General features: G+C 44.0%; 1 protein-coding gene and 1 non-coding gene across 4 annotated transcripts in view; both read left to right on the top strand.

Moving 5' to 3' along the window:
• AP4S1 (adaptor related protein complex 4 subunit sigma 1) overlaps positions 1 to 18078 on the top strand; it is a 114181-nt gene that overhangs the window by 22441 nt on the left and 73662 nt on the right. The window lies entirely within an intron of this gene.
• LOC115898019 lies at positions 3762 to 3895 on the top strand. The gene has a single exon (XR_004057782.1). It is a non-coding gene; the product is annotated as a U11 spliceosomal RNA (small nuclear RNA).

Here is an 18078-nt window from a genome sequence, read left to right as displayed (position 1 = left end):
TTACATCCCACAGGAGGACCTCTCAGCTTACCCCCATATCCTAGCCTCCCTATAGCTCTCCTTCCTATTAATGATAATCCTTTATCTCCCTTGCCCAGAAGGAAATAAGCAAAGAAATCTCCAAAGGCCCACAAACCCCCTGGGCTATTGGTTATGTCCCCTTCAAGCTCTAGGGAGAGGGGAATTTGACCCAACCCGGGTACATGTCCCCTTCTCCCTCTCTGGTTTAAAGCAGATCAAGGCAGACCTGGGGAAGTTTTCAGATGATCCTGATAGGTACATAGATGTCCTGCAGGGTCTAGGGCAAACCTTCGATCTCGCTTGGAGAGATGTCATGCTACTGTTAGATCAAACCTTGGCCTTTAATGAAAAGAATGCGGCTTTAGCTGCAGCCTGAGAGTTTGGAGATACCAGGTTTCTTGGTCAAGTAAATGATAGAATGACAGCCAAAGAAAAGGACACATTCCCTACCGGTCAGCAGGCCATACCCAGTATGGATCCCCACTGGGACCTCAACTCAGATCATGGGGACTGGAGTTGTAAACGTCAGTTGACCGGTGTTCTAGAAGGACTAAGGAGAATTAGGAAAAAGCCCATGAATTATTCAGTGATGTCCACCATAACTCAGGGAAAGCAAGAAAATCCTTCTGCCTTCCTTGAGCGGCTACAGGGGGCCTTAAGAAAATATACTTCCCTGTCACCTGAATCACTCGAGGGTCAATTGATTCTAAAAGATAAGTTTATTACCCAATCAGCTGCAGATATCAGAAGACTGCAAAAGCAAGCCCTGGGCCCTGAACAAAATCTGGAGGCCTTATTAAACCTGGCAACTTCGGTGTTCTATAATAGGGACCAAGAGGAACAGGCCCAAAAGGAAAAGCGAGATCAGAGAAAGGCCGCAGCCTTAGTCATGGCCCTCAGACAAACAAACCTTGGTGGTTCAGAGAGGACCGAAAATGGAGCAGGCCAATCAGCTGGTAGAGCTTGTTATCAGTGTGGTTTACAAGGACACTTTAAAATAAGACTGTCCAATGAGAGACAAGCTGCCCCCTCGTCCATGTCCACTATGCCGAGAGCGAACAAGGGCTGCCAGCTTGCTGTCACCTCTCATTAGCACATTGTATTACCAAGAGTGAGTAATACTGCCTTCCAAGTTATAGCAATGGAAGTCTTTCACAACCACCATCAAACATTGGGAGCATTAATGACTCACTTGTTTTTGTTTTTTTAAATGTTGAGGCTTTCTTTTTTTATTGTTTGCTTATTTGGTTTTTTGAGACAGTCTTGCTCTGTTGCCTACCCTGGAGTGCAGTGGCATGATCTCAGCTCACTGCAGCCTTGACCTCCTGGGCTCAAGTCATCCTCCCACCTCAGCCTCCCAAAGCACTGGGATTACAGATGACAGCCATGGAGCCTAGCCTTAATGTAGCTTTTACTTTTTTTTTACTTTTTTTGAGATGGAGTCTCGCTTTGTCTCCTAGGCTGGAGTACAGTGGCGTGCTCTCAGCTCACGCAACCTCCGCCTCCCAAGTTCATGCAATTCTCCTGTCTCAGCCTCCCAAGTACCTGGGATTACAGGTATGACCCACCATGCCCAGCTAATTTTTGCATTTTCAGTAAAGACAGGTTCTGCCATGCTGGCCAGGCTGGTCTCAAACTCCTGGTCTCAGGTGATCTGCCCACCTCGGCCTTGAGTCCCAAAAAGCTGAGATCACAGGCGTGAGCCACTGTGCCTGGCCCTAATGTAGCTTTTAAAAACACTTAATTTTAACTCAGGAAACACTTTATTTAATTAGGAAGGTCTTATACAATAGGTGTAGTTTTTTTTGTTGTTTTTTTTTTTTGAGACGGAGTCTTGCTCTATTGCCCAGGCTGGAGTGCAGTGGCCGGATCTCAGCTCACTGCAAGCTCTGCCTCCCTGGTTCACCCCATTCTCCTGCCTCAGCCTCCCGAGTAGCTGGGACTACAGGTGCCCGCCACCTCGCCCGGCTAGTTTTTTGTATTTTTTTTTAGTAGAGACAGGGTTTCACCGTGTTAGCCAGGATGGTCTCGATCTCCTGACCTCGTGATCCACCTGTCTCGGCCTCCCAAAGTGCTGAGATTACAGGCTTGAGCCACCGCGCCCAGCCAGGTGTAGTTTTGTTTTTGTTTTTTGTTTTTTGTTTTTTTTTTTTTTTGAGACGGAGTCTTGCTCTGTCTCCCAGGCTGGAGTGCAGTGGCCAGATCTCAGCTCACTGCAAGCTCTGCCTCCCGGGTTTACACCATTCTCCTGCCTCAGCCTCCGGAGTAGCTGGGACTACAGGCGCCCGCCACCTCGCCCGGCTAGTTTTTTTGTACTTTTAGTAGAGACGGGGTTTCACCGTGTTAGCCAGGATGGTCTCGATCTCCTGACCTCGTGATCCGCCCGTCTTGGCCTCCCAAAGTGCTGGGATTACAGGCTTGAGCCACCGTGCCCGGCCCAGGTGTAGTTTTATAGTCTTATTTTCTTGTATATTTTTAGGGGAAAATTCACATGGTAATTAATTTATCCCTAGGTAATATGAACATTAGAGTAAAAGACTTTGTAATGTTGAAACAAATTAATTGCATATAAATTATGGAGCAATTGTTTTACAGAAACAGTCTCCATAATCCCTGTACTGCACTTAAATTCACTTACAGTCTACCAGTCAACTTGTCAGAGATACAGTTTTTGTAAAGTCAAATTCCTCTGCATCTTTTTTTTTTTTTTTTTTTTCCCTGAGACACGGTCTTACTGTCTCCCCCAGGCCTGAGTGCAGTGGCCTAGTCATAGCTGGCTGCAGCCTCAACCTCCCAAGGCTCAGGTGATCCTCCCGTCTCAGCCTCCCAAGTAGATGGGACTGTAGGCAGGTGCCACCATGCCTGGCTAATTTTTGTATTTTTTGTTGAGATGGGGTTTCGTCATATTGCTCAGGCTAGTCCCTCCACATCTTAGTAAGTTTTCATTTATTTGTTTCTTCCTTAACACAAAGCTATAGAAAACATTGGGAAATTAAATTTTAATTCTAAAGTCCTTTGGTTTGATTTGAACTTAAAATCTATAACATTGCACTTGACCTTAAGAACACTCACAGAGCCAGGTGCGATGGCTCCCACCTGTAATCCAAGCACTTTGGGAGGCCGAGGCGGGTGGATCATGAGGTCAGGAGTTCAAGACCAGCCTGGCCAAGATGGTGAAACCCCCGTCTCTACTAAAAATACAAAAATTAGCTGGATGTGGTGTTGGGCGCTTGTAATCCCAGCTACTCAGGAGGCTGAGGCAGGAGAATTGCTTGAACCTGGGAGGCAGAGGTTGTAGTGAGCCAAAATCGTGCCACTGCACTCCAGCCTGGGCGACAGAGCCAGACTCTGTCTCAAAAAAAAAAAAGAATACTCACAGACTTGTCATTTGAATCCTAATGCAGTGCTGTTAGGTGATCACTGCCCATTAAATGAAGAGAAAAATGTACTATATGAGAAAAATCTATTTGCCTTTGTATGTCTTTCACAGTTTTTTTCCTTTTATTGTATTTATTAATTTTCGAGGCTGTCATAAAACAATTTGGATTTAAATTGTGTCTTGGACCAGAATTTGATGAGACTTCTTGGTCAGTTTAACCAAAATGGCTTTAGGTCAAGATCTGTGAGCCACGTGAAGCTTTATAAATTTTTCAGATATACTACTAGAAAAATGATAGACCAGTTCTCTTTCACAGTTTTCATTGGGAATCAGATATCTAATAAGAATTAACAAAATTAAAAAAAAGGGCTTCTGTCGTGAGTGGCACACGTAGGGCAACTCGATTGCTCTGCGTGCGGAATCGACATCAAGAGATTTCGGAAGCATAATTTTTTGATATTCGGGCAGCTGGTGATCGTTGGTCCCGGCGCCCTTCTTTTTCTGTCTCAAGTTAGATGATTAAAAAAAAAAAAAAAAAAAAATTAACAAAATTAGATAAGAAGTACACAACATGGTGAAACCCCGTCTCTACTAAAAATACAAAATAGCCGGGCGTGGTGGCGGGTACCTGTAGTCCCAGCTGCTTGAGAGGCTGAGGCAGGAGAATGGTGTGAACCAGGGAGGCGGAGCTAGCAGTGAGCTGAGATCGCACTGCTGAACTTCAGCCCGGGTGACACAGCGAGACTCCATCTCAAAACAAAAAAAGTACACAAATATTTCAGAATCCAGAATATCTGGTTTGAAATATTTTACTTGTTTGTTTATTTTTTTGTTTTTGAGATGGAGTCTCACTGTGTCACCCAGGCTGGAGTACAGTGGCATAATCTCGGCTCACTGCAACTTCCACCTCCTGAGTTCAAGGATTTCTCCTGCCACAGCCTCCCTAGTAGCTGGGACTACAGGCACCTGCCACCACACCCAGCTAATTTTTGTATTTTTAATAGCGATGGGGTTTCACCATGTTAGCCAGGCTGGTCTCGATCTCCTGACCTCAGGTGTCCATCTGCCTCAACCTCCCAAAGTGCTGGGATTATAGGCATGAGCCACCATGCCTGACAGGTTTGAAATATTTTTAATTTGAGGGGAAAACTTGATTCACTATTTATTAGTAATGGAAAGTAATCTGTAGTAATCCTAGTTCTCCTCTGCAGTTCCTCCTTCGTAACATTACATATATCACGACTCATTGCAGCATCACTATAGCACCTCCTGGGAGCATCCCAGACACAACAATTTTTGGTCCCCACTGCCTTTCTCTAAAATTAAGATACTGGATATTCTTGTGAATCCACAAATTTGATGAAGAGTTTTCACCACTAAGCACAAATATTGCGTGGCTAATTTAGAACAATTGAGAATAAGATTCCCCATGCAGGGCTTTTTCTTTTCCATTTCTAACCTATACCCACAGTTTGTCAAAGTGAGTATTTAATTCCCTATTTTAACATTATTTTATTTTATTTTATTTTTTGATACGGGGGGTCTCACTCTGTTGCCCAGGCTGCATCTCTACTCACTGCAGCCTCCACCTCCCAGGTTCAAGCGATTCTCCTGCTTCAGCCTCCCTAGTAGCTGGGATTACAGAAGCACACCACCACACCCGGCTAATGTTTTTTGTATTTTTAGTAGACACAGGGTTTTGTCATGTTGGCCAGGCTGGTCTCGAACTTCTGACCTCAGGTAATCCACATGCCTCGACTTCCCAAAGTCCTGGGATTACAGGCATGAGCCACCACACTCGGCCAACATTACCTTAAATTTCAGAATAAATTACCCTTGGCACTGAAACCAAATAGAAGAAAGATAATTTTAGAAGAAGAAATTTTATTTTCGTTTTGAAAGATATTGTTGTCTTCATTATATACAGCAACGGGAAACTTGGGTCTGTTTGAACTAGCTTTTCTGTCCAAAGAATGGAAGGTAGAATACGATGATCCAAGTAACTTTTAACCTTAAATGTAGGGAATGGATAGCAACAACGGCACACACAAACATGCGCACACAGGTACATAACACACTCTGGCCATTACCACTTTATATCTTTTTAAACTGTTCTTACCTCCTCTACCATCAGGGGATTCTGCTAGTCAGTTTCTCTCTGGCAAATGCTTTACATTCTACTCTCAGTCTCTCCATTCCCCACTCCACAGACACAGAGATGATTAAGGAGTAAAAATAAAACAAGTCCTTTCAATCAATCAATGTGATGATCTATTTATAGTATATAGATTCCTCATCCTCAGTTTTTCTCCCCAGCCTGCATCATATTCCTGTAAAAATTTTTAAAATTCTTTAGTTCAACTCCCTAATTTAGGATAGAAAGTTTGACTTGAACTTCTTTGAAAATACAGTATCCTTTTCAGTAAAACATTTGACTTCCCTCTGCTTTATTAATGTTTACTTTAAAGTTGCAAATAACTACACTTATTTGGACTTAAATTGTATCTTGGACCAGAATTTGGTGAGACTCTTCGGTCAATTTACCAAAATGTCTTTTACCAAAATGGCTTTAGATCAAGATCTGAGAGCTGTGTGAAATTTTAGAAATTTTTCAGATGTAACTGGGCACAGGGGCTCATGCCTGTAACCTGTAATCCCAGCACTTTGGGAAGCCCAGGCAGGTGGATCACCTGAGGCCAGAAGCTTGAGATCAGCCTGGCCAACATGGTGAAACCCCGTCTCTACTAAAAATGGAAAAATTGGCTGGGTGTGGTGGTGCACGCCTGTAGTCCCAGCTACTTGGGAAACTGAGGCGGGAGAAAAGCTTGAACTCAGGAGGCGGAAGTTGCAGTGAGCCGAGATTGCACCATTGCACTCCAGCCTGGGTGACAGAGTGACACTCTGTTTCAAAAAAGAAAAAAAAAAAAAAAAAGCAACACACATATGTGTTTAATGCCAAATTAATCAAATATGGCTGAAATATTTGTTGAGTGACTCATGACTTAATAGAAAAAAGAAAAAGTTTCATCTAAAGCTACTTCAAATATACTTTGAATCATAAAGGAGGGATTTTGAGAGAGAGAGAGAGAGAGAGAGAGAGAGACTGAGAGGGGGTAGTGGATGGGAAAAAAGGTAGAATGAGTGACAGGTTTCTTGAAATCAAATTTCAGTAATCCTAGTACTGTAGTAGGGAGAATCTGTTGGGAAGAGAATCTTACCTACACTGGAGAATAGGATGAGAGAAAGGAGGCTCTGGAGTGTTTCACATTTTCCTTATCTCATTTAGCCCTCACAATAACTCGGCAACAGAGTTAGCATTACTCCCAGTTGACAGGTAAGGAAACTGAATCATTGTAGAATTCAAGTAAATTCCGAGGCAAAGAAACAATGTTTTTGTTGTGTACAAACATAATATAACAAACTCTGAGGGTGGTTATCCAAATTAGATAAAAATCTGCTACTGACCAGTATTATTTCCTCCCGTTTATGGATGGAGAAATTCAGAAACAGCTAAATTATTAATACTTGGAAGCTGATGGAATGAATCAATATGGCGTGGCAAAAAGAATCTTGCAGTTGCCATTTCCATATTTCCTGAGTTTAAGACATGCTGACTGGATGCTCTTACCACATCCATTTTGAAAAACAGCACATATTTTAAAGACTTATGGCCGGGCGCGGTGGCTCAAGCCTGTAATTCCAGCACTTTGGGAGGCCGAGACGGGCGGATCACGAGGTCAGGAGATCGAGACCATCCTGGCTAACACGGTGAAACCCCGTCTCGACTAAAAAAATACAAAAAATTAGCAGGTCGTGGTGGCAGGTGCCTGTAGTCCCAGCTAGTCGGGAGGCTGAGCCAGGAGAATGGCATGAACCTGGAAGGTGGAGCTTGCAGTGAGCTGAGATCTGGCCACGGCACTCCAGAGCGAGACTCCTCAAAAAAAAAAAAAAAAAAAAAAAAAGACTTATGGCATTTAGAAATGTCACAATAAATGAAACAGTAGCTTTATTATTTAGGGTAAACATTTATTTTACAGCTAGATAACTTTGTAAAATTATATAATTTAACTCAACATTTTAAAAACAAACTGTATGTATGTTTGTATGTGATATATGTATGTATGCAATACAAAAAGTAACATATCTCTTAAAATTTGGGAAATTTAAAACCAAGTAACAATATAGAATAAATATTGCCCCAATCCTACTATCTAGATTTAAGCACAATGCACTTTACTATAACCCTTCCTTTTCTACTTACTGTGTCATAGTAGTGCTGGACTTTCCAGAGATAGAGTTTCTACGTAGTAGCTAACAAGTATTCCAAGGAGTAGGAGAAACACATTATATGTCTAGTAATTTTTTTTTTTTAAAGACAGAGTCTCACTCTGTTGCCCAAACTAGAGTATTAGGCATAATCATAGATTACTGCAGACTCAATCTCCTGGGCTCAAGCCATCCTGCTGCCTCAGCCTCCCAAGTAGCTGGAACTACAGGCACATGCCACCATGCCAGGCTCATTTTTTTCTTTTTTTTTTTTTTTAATAGAGACAGGGTCTTGCTATGTTGCCTAGGCTGGTTTCAAACTCCCGGGCCAAGTGATCTGCCCACCTCAGCTTCCCAAAGTGCTGGGATTACAGGCCTGAACCACAAACCTGGCCCTGCTAGTTTTTAAAAAATATGTTTTGTAGAAATGGGGTCTTGCTATGTTTCTCAGACTGGTCTTGAACTCCTGGCCTCAAGTGTATATGTTTATTTTTAATGAACCAGCCACTATGCATTTAATTCCATGGTCCTGTTGCCTAATGCATTCCAAGGGTAATCCTTCACATTTCATAAGATGAACCTTGTGAAGAGTGTCAGGTTTGGGGGCAGACATGACAGTATATTCTTTATTTTGCAAGATACATTTTCTGTTATTCGTTGTTGTTGTTGTTGAGATAGAGTCTTGCTCTGTCACCAGGCTGCAGTGCAGTGGTGCAATCTCGGCTCATTGCAACCCCCACCTCCCAGGTTCAAGCAAGTCTAGTGCCTTAGCCCCCTGAGTAGCTGGGATTACAGGAGTCCGCCACTACACCCAGCTAATTTTTGTATTTTTAGTAGAGACGGGGTTTCACCATGTTGGCCAGGTTGGTCTCAAACTCCTGGCCTCAAGTGATCTGCCCGCTTCGGCCTCCCACAGTGCTGGGATTATAGGCGTGAGCCGCCACTCCTGGCCTGTTTTCTATAATTTTTTAAAACAACTTTAGGTATAATGTATATTCCATAAAAATTTTTATGAACCATTTACCACATACCATTCAATATGGTTAGGCTTTGTGTCCCCACCCAAATCTCATCTTGAATGGTAATCCCCATAATCCCCACATGTCAAGGGAGAGACCAGGTTGAGGTAATTGAATCATGGGGGCCGTTTCCTCCATGCTATTCTTGTGATAGTGAGTGTGATAGTGAGTGACATCTGATGATTTTGTAAGGGGGCCCTTCCCCCTTCACTTGCCACTTGGCCGTCCTGCCACCTTGTGAAGAAGGTGCCTTGCTTCCCTGTCGCCTTACGCCATGATAGTAAATTGATGAGGCCCCCCCCCCAGCCATGCTGAACTGTGAGTCAATTAAACCTCTTTCCATTATAAATTACCTAGTCTTGGGCAGTTCTTTATAGCAGTGTGAAAGCGGACTAATACACCATTCAAAATATATAGTTCTGTGGTATAATATGAAATATATTTGGCCTTTGTCCCTGATTCCTGTTACAAAGGCCCTAAAACTCTTGAAGTTTCTTGAGTGATAGAAGTATCTTTTGTTATTCACACTGAACCCCTTTCATAACCCCTGAGTTTATACTAATAAAGTGACCTAGAGTGAGTCTGTAGCTAGCCTCAGGGTGGGGCCAGTCAAGGAAAGACCAAGTGATGAGAGGATTAGAGAGCTGGAAATTTCAGTCCCACCCTCCAGCCTTCAGGAAAGAGAGAGAAGGAGCTAGAATTTTTTTTTTTTTTTTTTTGAGATGGAGTTTCACTCTTGTTGCCCAGGCTGGAGTGCAATGGCATGATTTTGGCTTACCGCAACCTCCGCCTCCCGGGCTCAAGCAATTCTCATGCCTCAGCCTCCTGAGTAGCTGGGATTACAGGTATGCATCACCATGTCCGGCTAATTTTGTGTTTTTAGTAGAGATGGGGTTTCTCCATGTTGGTCAGGCTGATCTCGAATTCCTGACCTCAGGTGATCCGCCGGCCTCAGCCTCCTGAAGTACTGGGATTACAGGTGTGAGCCACCACACCGAGCCAGAAGATTTTTTAAATCCCCAAAACAAAGCCCCGACCTTTCTTCTGCTGGTCCTGGTAGCCACTAATCTACTTTCTATCAGGATCATATAATAGGTAGTATTCTGCATCTGGCTTCTTTCACTAACTGTTTTTAAGATTCATTCATTTTGTTCCCCTTCATTGTTGAATAGTTTTCTACTGTATGGATATACCATGTTTTGTTCATCTATTCATTAGCTGATAGAAATGTTTTCATTTCTCTTGAGTATATAGTTAGAAGTAGAATTGCTGGATAATATGGTAAATTGTGTTTAACTTCTTTGGAAACTGCCAATTTGTTTTCTAAAGTGGCTGTAGCATTTACATTCCCACCAGCAATGTATGAACATTCCAGGGCCTCCACATCCTAGCATTTGTTAGTGTCTGCCTTTTTTATTATGACCATTCAAGTGGGTGTGAAATTGCATCTTACTGGGGTTTAAAACCATGTTTGTATTTTCCCAAGATTAAGGGTATTGAACATTTTTTCACATGCTTATTTGCCATTCATATATCCTCTTCAAATTTATTTCCTTATTCATTGTCTGTCTTTTAATTATGTTGCTTGTCTTCCTATTAAGAATTCTTGCCGGGCGCGGTGGCTCAAGCCTGTAATCCCAGCACTTTGGGAGGCCGAGACGGGCGGATCACGAGGTCAGGAGATCGAGACCATCCTGGCTAACACGGTGAAACCCCGTCTCTACTAAAAATACAAAAACTAGCCGGGCGAAGTGGCGGGCGCCTGTAGTCCCAGCTACTCGGGAGGCTGAGGCAGGAGAATGGCGTAAACTCGGGAGGCGGAGCTTGCAGTGAGCTGAGATCTGGCCACTGCACTCCAGTCCGGGCGACAGAGCGAGACTCCATCTCAAAAAAAAAAAAAAAAAAAAAAAAAAAAAAAAAAAAAAAAAAGAATTCTTTATATATTCTAAATCCAAGTCCTTCATCAGATACATGGTTTGCAAATCGTTTTTTCTGGTCTGTGAGATTTCATTTTCTTAATGGTGTCTTATGTGGGTTTTCTTGCGGGGAGGGAGGTGTTATTTGTTTGTTTCTTTTTATTTTTTGAGACACAATCTTACTGTGTCACCAGGCTGGATTGCAGTGGTGCAATCTTGGCTCACTGCAGCCTCCTCCCAGGCTCAAGCGAGTGTCATGCCTCAGCCTCCCGAGTAGTTGGGATTACAGATGTGACTGCTACACCCAGTTAATTTTAGTAGAGATGAAGGTTTTGCCATGTTGGCCAGACTGTTCTTGAACTCCTGGCCTCAAGTGATTCCCTCGCCTCGGGCTCTCAAAGTGCTGCGATTACTGGTGTTAGCTACCACACCCAGCCTTAAATTTGTTTCTTCTAAAAGTTTTATATAACTTTAGTGCTTACATTTAGGTCTATGATCTGTTTTGAGTTATTTTTGTATATGGTGTGACATAAAAGTCGAAATATATTTCTTTAATTTTTTTTTTTGAGATGGAGTTTTGCTCTTGTTGCCCAGGCTGGACTGCAGTGGCATGATCTCAGCTCACTGCAACCTCCACCTCCCAGGTTCAAGCGATTCTCTTGCCTCGGCCTCCCAAGTAGCTGGGATTACAGGCACCCGCCACCATACCTGGCTAATTTTTTGTATTTTGTATTTTTAGTAGAAACGGGGTTCCACCACGTTGGCCAGGCTGGTCTCGAACTCCTGACGCCAGGTGATCCACCCGCCTCGGCCTCCCAAAGTGCTGGGATTACAGAGATTACAGGCATGAGTCACCACACCTGGCCTATTTTTGCAATTTCTTGAGGTGAAATAAAAATTCTAGCCAGGAATGGGCACGGCGGCTCACACCTATAAACCTACACTTTGGGAGGCTGAAGCAGGTGGATCACGAGGTCAGAAGTTCAAGACCTGCCTGGACAACATGGCGAAACCCCATCTCTGCCAAAATTAGCCAGGCATGGTGGCACATGCCCGTAATCCCAGCTACTTGGGAGGCTGAGGGAGGAGAATCACGTGACCTCGAAAAGCAGCGTTTACAGTGAGCTGAGATTGTGTCATTGCACTCCAGCCCGGGTGACAGTGAGACTCTGTCTAAAAAAAAAAAAAAAAAAAAAATCTAGCCAGGTGCTGGTAAATGCTTGACAAAATAATGGTTCTTCCCTGTCTGCTGAAAACATTTTCAACTTTGGGAGAGACACTCTGTGGCTTTGAGGGAGGAGGCTACCACCCAACCAGCCAGATCCATGACCAAATGAAAAATTATTCATAATACCTATGTATTTGTGTAGGACTATCCTATTAGTTCTGTCCCTCTAGAGAACCCTGACTAATGTCCAGGCACAGTGGCTCATGCCTATAATCCCAGCACTTTGGGAGGCAGGGCAGATCACCCAAGGTCAGGAGTTCACGACCAGCCTGGCCAACATGGTGAAACCCCATCTCTACAAAAAAAAAAAAAAAAAAAACGATTTCTACAAAAATTAGCCAGGCATAATGGCAGGTGCCTATAATCCCAGCTACTTAGGAGGCTGTGGTGGGAGAATTGCTTGAACCTGGGAGGCAGAGGTTGCAGTGACCAGAGATCACACCATTATACTCCTGTCTGGGAGACTGAACGAGACTCTGTCTCAAAAAAAAATTAATTAAATAGTTAATTAATTTTATAAAAAGAGAACCTTGACTAATACCGGCTGCTACAACAAAATACCTTAGACTAAGTAACTTATGAATGACAGAAATTTGAGCTGGACCCTGTGGCTCATACCGGTAATCTAAGTACTTCTGGGTACAACCTACCAAGGCAGGAGGGTTGCTTACATTTAGGAGTTTAAGAACAAACACTCTGGGCAACAAAGTGAGACCCTGTCTCTTCAAAAACAAACAAATAAAAAAAAAAAAACGGCGCAATGGTGTTTCCCTGTAGTCCGGGCTACTCAAGAGGCTGTTCCCTTGTGGTCTTATACCAAGTAAGCTCTCAATCAGTGTTAACTGAATTTGATTTGGGGTTCAGTGAAGTGAACCTTGTTTTTATAGGTGTGAACCTTGATCAGTCTTTGCTACTCTGAGCATGGTCCCTGCACCAGCAGTATTGGCATCAACTGAGAGCTTGTTAGAAGTACAGAATGCCAGACCCTGCCCCAGATCTACAGAACCAGACTCTTTTATTTATTTATTTATTTATTTATTTATTTATTTATTTATTTATTTATTTTAGAAACGGGGTCTTATTCTGTCTCCCAGGCTGGAGTACAATGGTGTGATCATAGCTCACTGCAGCCTCGAACTCCTGGAATCAGACTCTGTTTTAACAAGCTCCCTGTCTTATTCTGTTTGGGCTGTGTGGTGATTAATACTGAGTGTCAACTTGATTGGATTGAAGGATGAAACATATTGATCCTGTGTGTGTCTGTGAGGATGTTGCCACAGGAGATTAACTTTTGAGTCAGTGGGCTGGAAAAGGCAGACCCACCCTTAATCTGTTTGGGTACCATCTAATCAGCTGCCAGTGAATATAAAGCAGGCAGAAAAACGTGAAAAGGCGAGACTGCCTTAGCCTTCCAACCTACATCTTTCTCCCCTGCTGGATGCTTCCTGCCCTCAAACATCAGGCTCCAAGTTCTTCAGCTTTGGGACTCAGACTGGCTTCCTTGCTGCTCAGCTTGCAGACGGCCTATTGTGAGACCTCGTGATCCTGTGAGTTAATACTACTTGGTAAACTCTCCTTTATATATACATCTATCCTATTAGTCCTGTCCTTCTAGAGAACCCTGACTAATACAGGATGCTACAACAAAACACCTTAGGCTAAATAACTTAGAAATGACAGAAATTTGGGCTGGGCCCTGTGACTCATACCTGTCATCTAAGTACTTCTGGGGACCAATGCAGGAGGATCGCTTAAAACTAAGAGTTTTGGGCCGGGCGCGGTGGCTCAAGCCTGTAATCCCAGCACTTTGGGAGGCCGAGACAGGCGGATCACAAGGTCAGGAGATCAAGACCATCCTGGCTAACACAGTGAAACCCCGTCTCTATTAAAAAATACAAAAAAACTAGCCGGGCGAGGTGGCGGGCGCCTGTAGTCCCAGCTACTCGGGAGGCTGAGGCAGGAGAATGGCGTGAACCCGGGAGGCGGAACTTGCAGTGAGCTGAGATCCGGCCACTGCACTCCAGCCTGGGTGACAGAGCAAGACTCCGTCTCAAAAAAAAACAAAAAAAAAAAAACAAAACAAAAAAAAAACTAAGAGTTTTAAGAACAGGCCAGGTGCAGTGGCTCACGCCTGTAATCCCAGCACTTTGGGAGGCTGAGGCGGGTGGATCACGAGGTCAGGAGATCAAGACCATCCTGGCCAACGTGGTGAAACTGCGTCTCTACTAAAAATACAAAAAATAAAGATACAAAAATTAGCCAGGCGTGGTGGCGGGTGCCTGTAGTCCCAGTTACACGGGAGGCTGAGGCAGGAGAATCACTTGAACCCTGGAGCAGGAGGTTGCAATGAGCTGAGTTTGCACCACTGCACTCTGCAGCCTGGCGACAGAGCGAGACTCTGTCTAAAAAAAAAAAAAGAGAACAAACAGCCTGGGCAACAAAGTGAGATCCTGTCTGTACAAAAAAATTAAAACAATTAACTGGGCACAATGGTGTCTGCCTGTAGTCCCAGCTACTCAAGAGGCTGAGGTGGGAGGATGGCTTGAGCCCAGAAGTTTGAAGCTGCAGTGAGTTATGATCATGCCACTGCACTCCAGCCTGGGCAACAGAGCAAGACCCTGTCTCTAAAAAAAAAAAGGAGCAGAGATTTGTCACAGTCTAGAGGCTGGGAAGTCCAAGATCAAGATCTCATCAGTGTCTGGTGAGGGCCTGCTTCCTCATAGACTATGCCTTCTCACTGCAGCCCAACTAGCTCTGGGGTCTCCTTTATAAGGCACTAATCCTATTCATGAGGGCAGAGTGCTTATGATCTAATCACCTCCCAGAGGCCCATCTTCCCATACTAGCACACGGAGTGTAAGGTTTCAACGTAATTTGCGGAAGACACAAGCATTCAGACCATAGCACTCCCCCAAATCATTTGTCTGTTCATTTGATAAGGACAGGCCAGGTACGGTGGCTCACGCCTGTAATCCCGCACTTTGGGAGGCCAAGGCAGGTGGATCACTTGAGGTCAGGAGTTCAAGACCAGCCTGACCAACAGGGTGAAAGCCCACCTCTACTAAAAATACAAAATTAGCCGGGTGTAGTGGCACATGCCTATAATCCCAGCTACTTGGGATGCTGAGGCAGGAGACTCGCTTGAACCTGGGAGGCCAAGGTTGCAGTGAGCTGAGATTGAGCCATTGCACTGCAGCCTGGGCAACAATAGTGAAACTCCATCTCAAAAAAAAAAAAAAAAAAAAAAAGGCCAGGTGCAGTGGCTCACACACTTTGGGAGGCCAAGGCAGGTGGATCATCTGAGGTCGGGAGTTCAAGACCAGCCTGACCAACATGGAGAAACCCCGTCTCTACTAAAAATACAAAATTTAGCTGGGTGTGGTGACGGGCACCTGTAATCCCAGCTACTCGGGAGGCTGAGACAGGAGACGCGCTTGAACCTAAGAGGTGGAGGTTGCAGTGAGTCGAGATCATGCCATTGCCGTCTAGCCTGGGCAACAAGAGCAAAACTCCATCTCAAGACAAACAAACAAACAAAAAAGGTGTTATCTGAGCCAGGCGTGGTGGCTCATGCCCGTAGTCCCAGCTCTTTGAGAGGCCAAAGCAGGTAGTTCCCTTGAAGTCAGGAGTTCGAGACCAGCCTGGCCAAGATGGTGAAACCCCATCTCTACTAAAAATACAAAGATCAGCCAGGTGTGGTGGTGCATGCCTGTGATCCCAGCCACTGCGGAGGCTGAGGCAGGAGAATTGCCTCAACCTGGGAGGGGGAAGTTGCAGTGTGCTGAGATCACACCACTGCACTCCAGCCTTGGTGATACAGCAAGACTCCGTCTCATAAATAAATAAATAAATTGAATATGCAAACTCTGTAAAAGAATGGGAAAATGTACATAAATAATGTTAAGTCACAAAATCAAAATGCCAAATTCTACAGTCACATGGATTACAACTATGTAAAGTGAGCATCTAAATAGATAAACATTCAGAATACAATAGATAGGCCAGGTGCGGTGGCTCATGCCTGTAATCCCAGTACTCTGGCAGACCAAGGTGGGTGGATCACCTGAGGTCAGGAATTCAAGACCAGCCTGGCCAACATGGTGAAACCCTGTCTCTACTAAAAATACAAAACAAACACAAGCTGGGTATGGTGGCGCACGCCTATGATCCCAGCTACTTTGGAGGGTGAGGCAGAAGAATTGCTTGAACCTGGGATGTGGAGGTTGCAGTAAGCTGAGATTGTGCTACTGTACTCCAGCCTGAGCGACAAAGTAAGACTCCATCTCAAAAAACAAACAAACAAACAAAAGAAAAAAAAAAAAAAAAAACCGAGGGATCTTGAAAACATTTTGCTAAGTGAAGCCAATCACAAAGGACACCATGTTGTGTAATTCCATTTATATGAAGTATCCCAAATAGGCAAATATAAAAAGACAGAAAGTAAATTCGGGGTTGCCAGGGGATAGGAATTTAGGGGATGATGTACAAGAGGTATAAGGTTATAGTAATACTTGCACAAGTAAGTGAGTATACTAAAAGCCATTGAATTGTACACTTTGAGTGAGTGAATTGTATGGCATGTTAATTATATTTCAATAAAACTGTTAAAAAGAGATACAGACAAGCAGATCGGACAACCTGTAAGAGTTCCCAGTGGCCAAAGATGGAATAAATTGAACAGTATAGCATTGGATATAGCCCAAAGTATAAAATAAACATACGTGAGTACATACTGCAGCCCCTACTTACCCACAGTTTTGCTTTCCACTGTTTCAGTTACCCACAGTCAACAGTGGTCTGAAAATATTAAATAGAAAATTCCAGCCGGGCGCGGTGGCTCAAGCCTGTAATCCCAGCACTTTGGGAGGCCGAGACGGGCGGATCACGAGGTCAGGAGATCGAGACCATCCTGGCTAACACGGTGAAACCCTGTCTCTACTAAAAATACAAAAAAACCAGCCGGGCGAGGTGGCGGGCGCCTGTAGTCCCAGCTACTCGGGAGGCTGAGGCAGGAGAATGACGTAAACCCGGGAGGCAGAGCTTGCAGTGAGCTGAGATCCGGCCACTGCACTCCAGCCTGGGCGACAGAGCAAGACTCCGTCCAAAAAAAAAAAGAAGAAAATTCCAGAAATAAAAAAAAATTTTTTTTTTGAGGCGGAGTTTTGCTCTTGTTGCCCAGGCTGGAGTGCAATGGCATGATCTCAGCTCACCGCAACCTCCACCTCCCAGGTTTAAGCGATTCTCCTGCCTCAGACTCCTGAACTGCTGGGATTACAGGCATGCACCACCACGCCAGCTAATTTTTGTATTTTTAGTAGAGACAGTGTTTCCCCACGTTGGTCAGGCTGGTCTCGAACTCTCAACCTCAGGTGATCTGCCTGCCTCGGCCTCCCAAAGTGCTGGGATTACAGGCATGAGCCACGGTGCCTGCAACAATTCTTAAGTTTTAAATTGCACGCTGTTCTGAGTAGCATGATGAAGTTTTGTGCCATCCTGCTCTGCTGTGTCTGGGATGTGAATATCCCCTTTGTCCAGCATATCTATGTTGTGTTTTTTCTTTTTTTTTTTTTTTTTTTTTGAGGCAGAGTATTACTCTGTCACCTAGGCTGGAGTGCAGTGGTGCAAACACGGCTCACTACAGCCTTGATTCCCTGGGCTCAAAGGATCTTCCTACCTCAGCCTCCTGTGTAGCTGAGACCACACCCAGCTAACTTTTTTATTTTCTTGTGGAGATGGGGTCTTGCTTTGTTGTGTAGACTGGTTTTGAACTCCTGGGCTCAAGCGATCCTCCCACTTCAGCCTCTTAAAGTGATGGAATACAGGCATGAGCCACCGAGCCTGGCCAATCATGAGAAAATACATTAGACAAACCCAAGTTGAGGGATATTCTGACCAGTATTTCCCAAAACTGTCACAGTCATGAAAAACAAGAAAAGACTAAAAAACCATCACAGTCCAGAGAAGATTAAGGAAATAAGATGACTAAATGCAACATGGTATCATGGAGGGGAGCCCGGAATAGAAATCGGACAAATGGAAAAACTGGTGAAATGTGAACAAAATCTGAGTTTAGTTATAATAATGCTATCCATGTTAATTTGTTAGATTTTATACATGTACCATGGTAATGTGAGAGGATAATATTAGGGGAGATGGGCAAGGGTATACAAAAATTCTCTGTATTATCTTCACAACCTTTGTAAATCTAAAATTATTCCAAATACTCAAACCTGTAATCCCAGATACTTG

This window comes from Rhinopithecus roxellana, chromosome 5 (genome assembly GCF_007565055.1).
Source record: "Rhinopithecus roxellana isolate Shanxi Qingling chromosome 5, ASM756505v1, whole genome shotgun sequence".
NCBI lineage: Eukaryota > Metazoa > Chordata > Mammalia > Primates > Cercopithecidae > Rhinopithecus > Rhinopithecus roxellana.
Note: the sequence above shows the minus strand (reverse complement) of the source record. Positions and strands in the feature narration are given on the sequence as shown.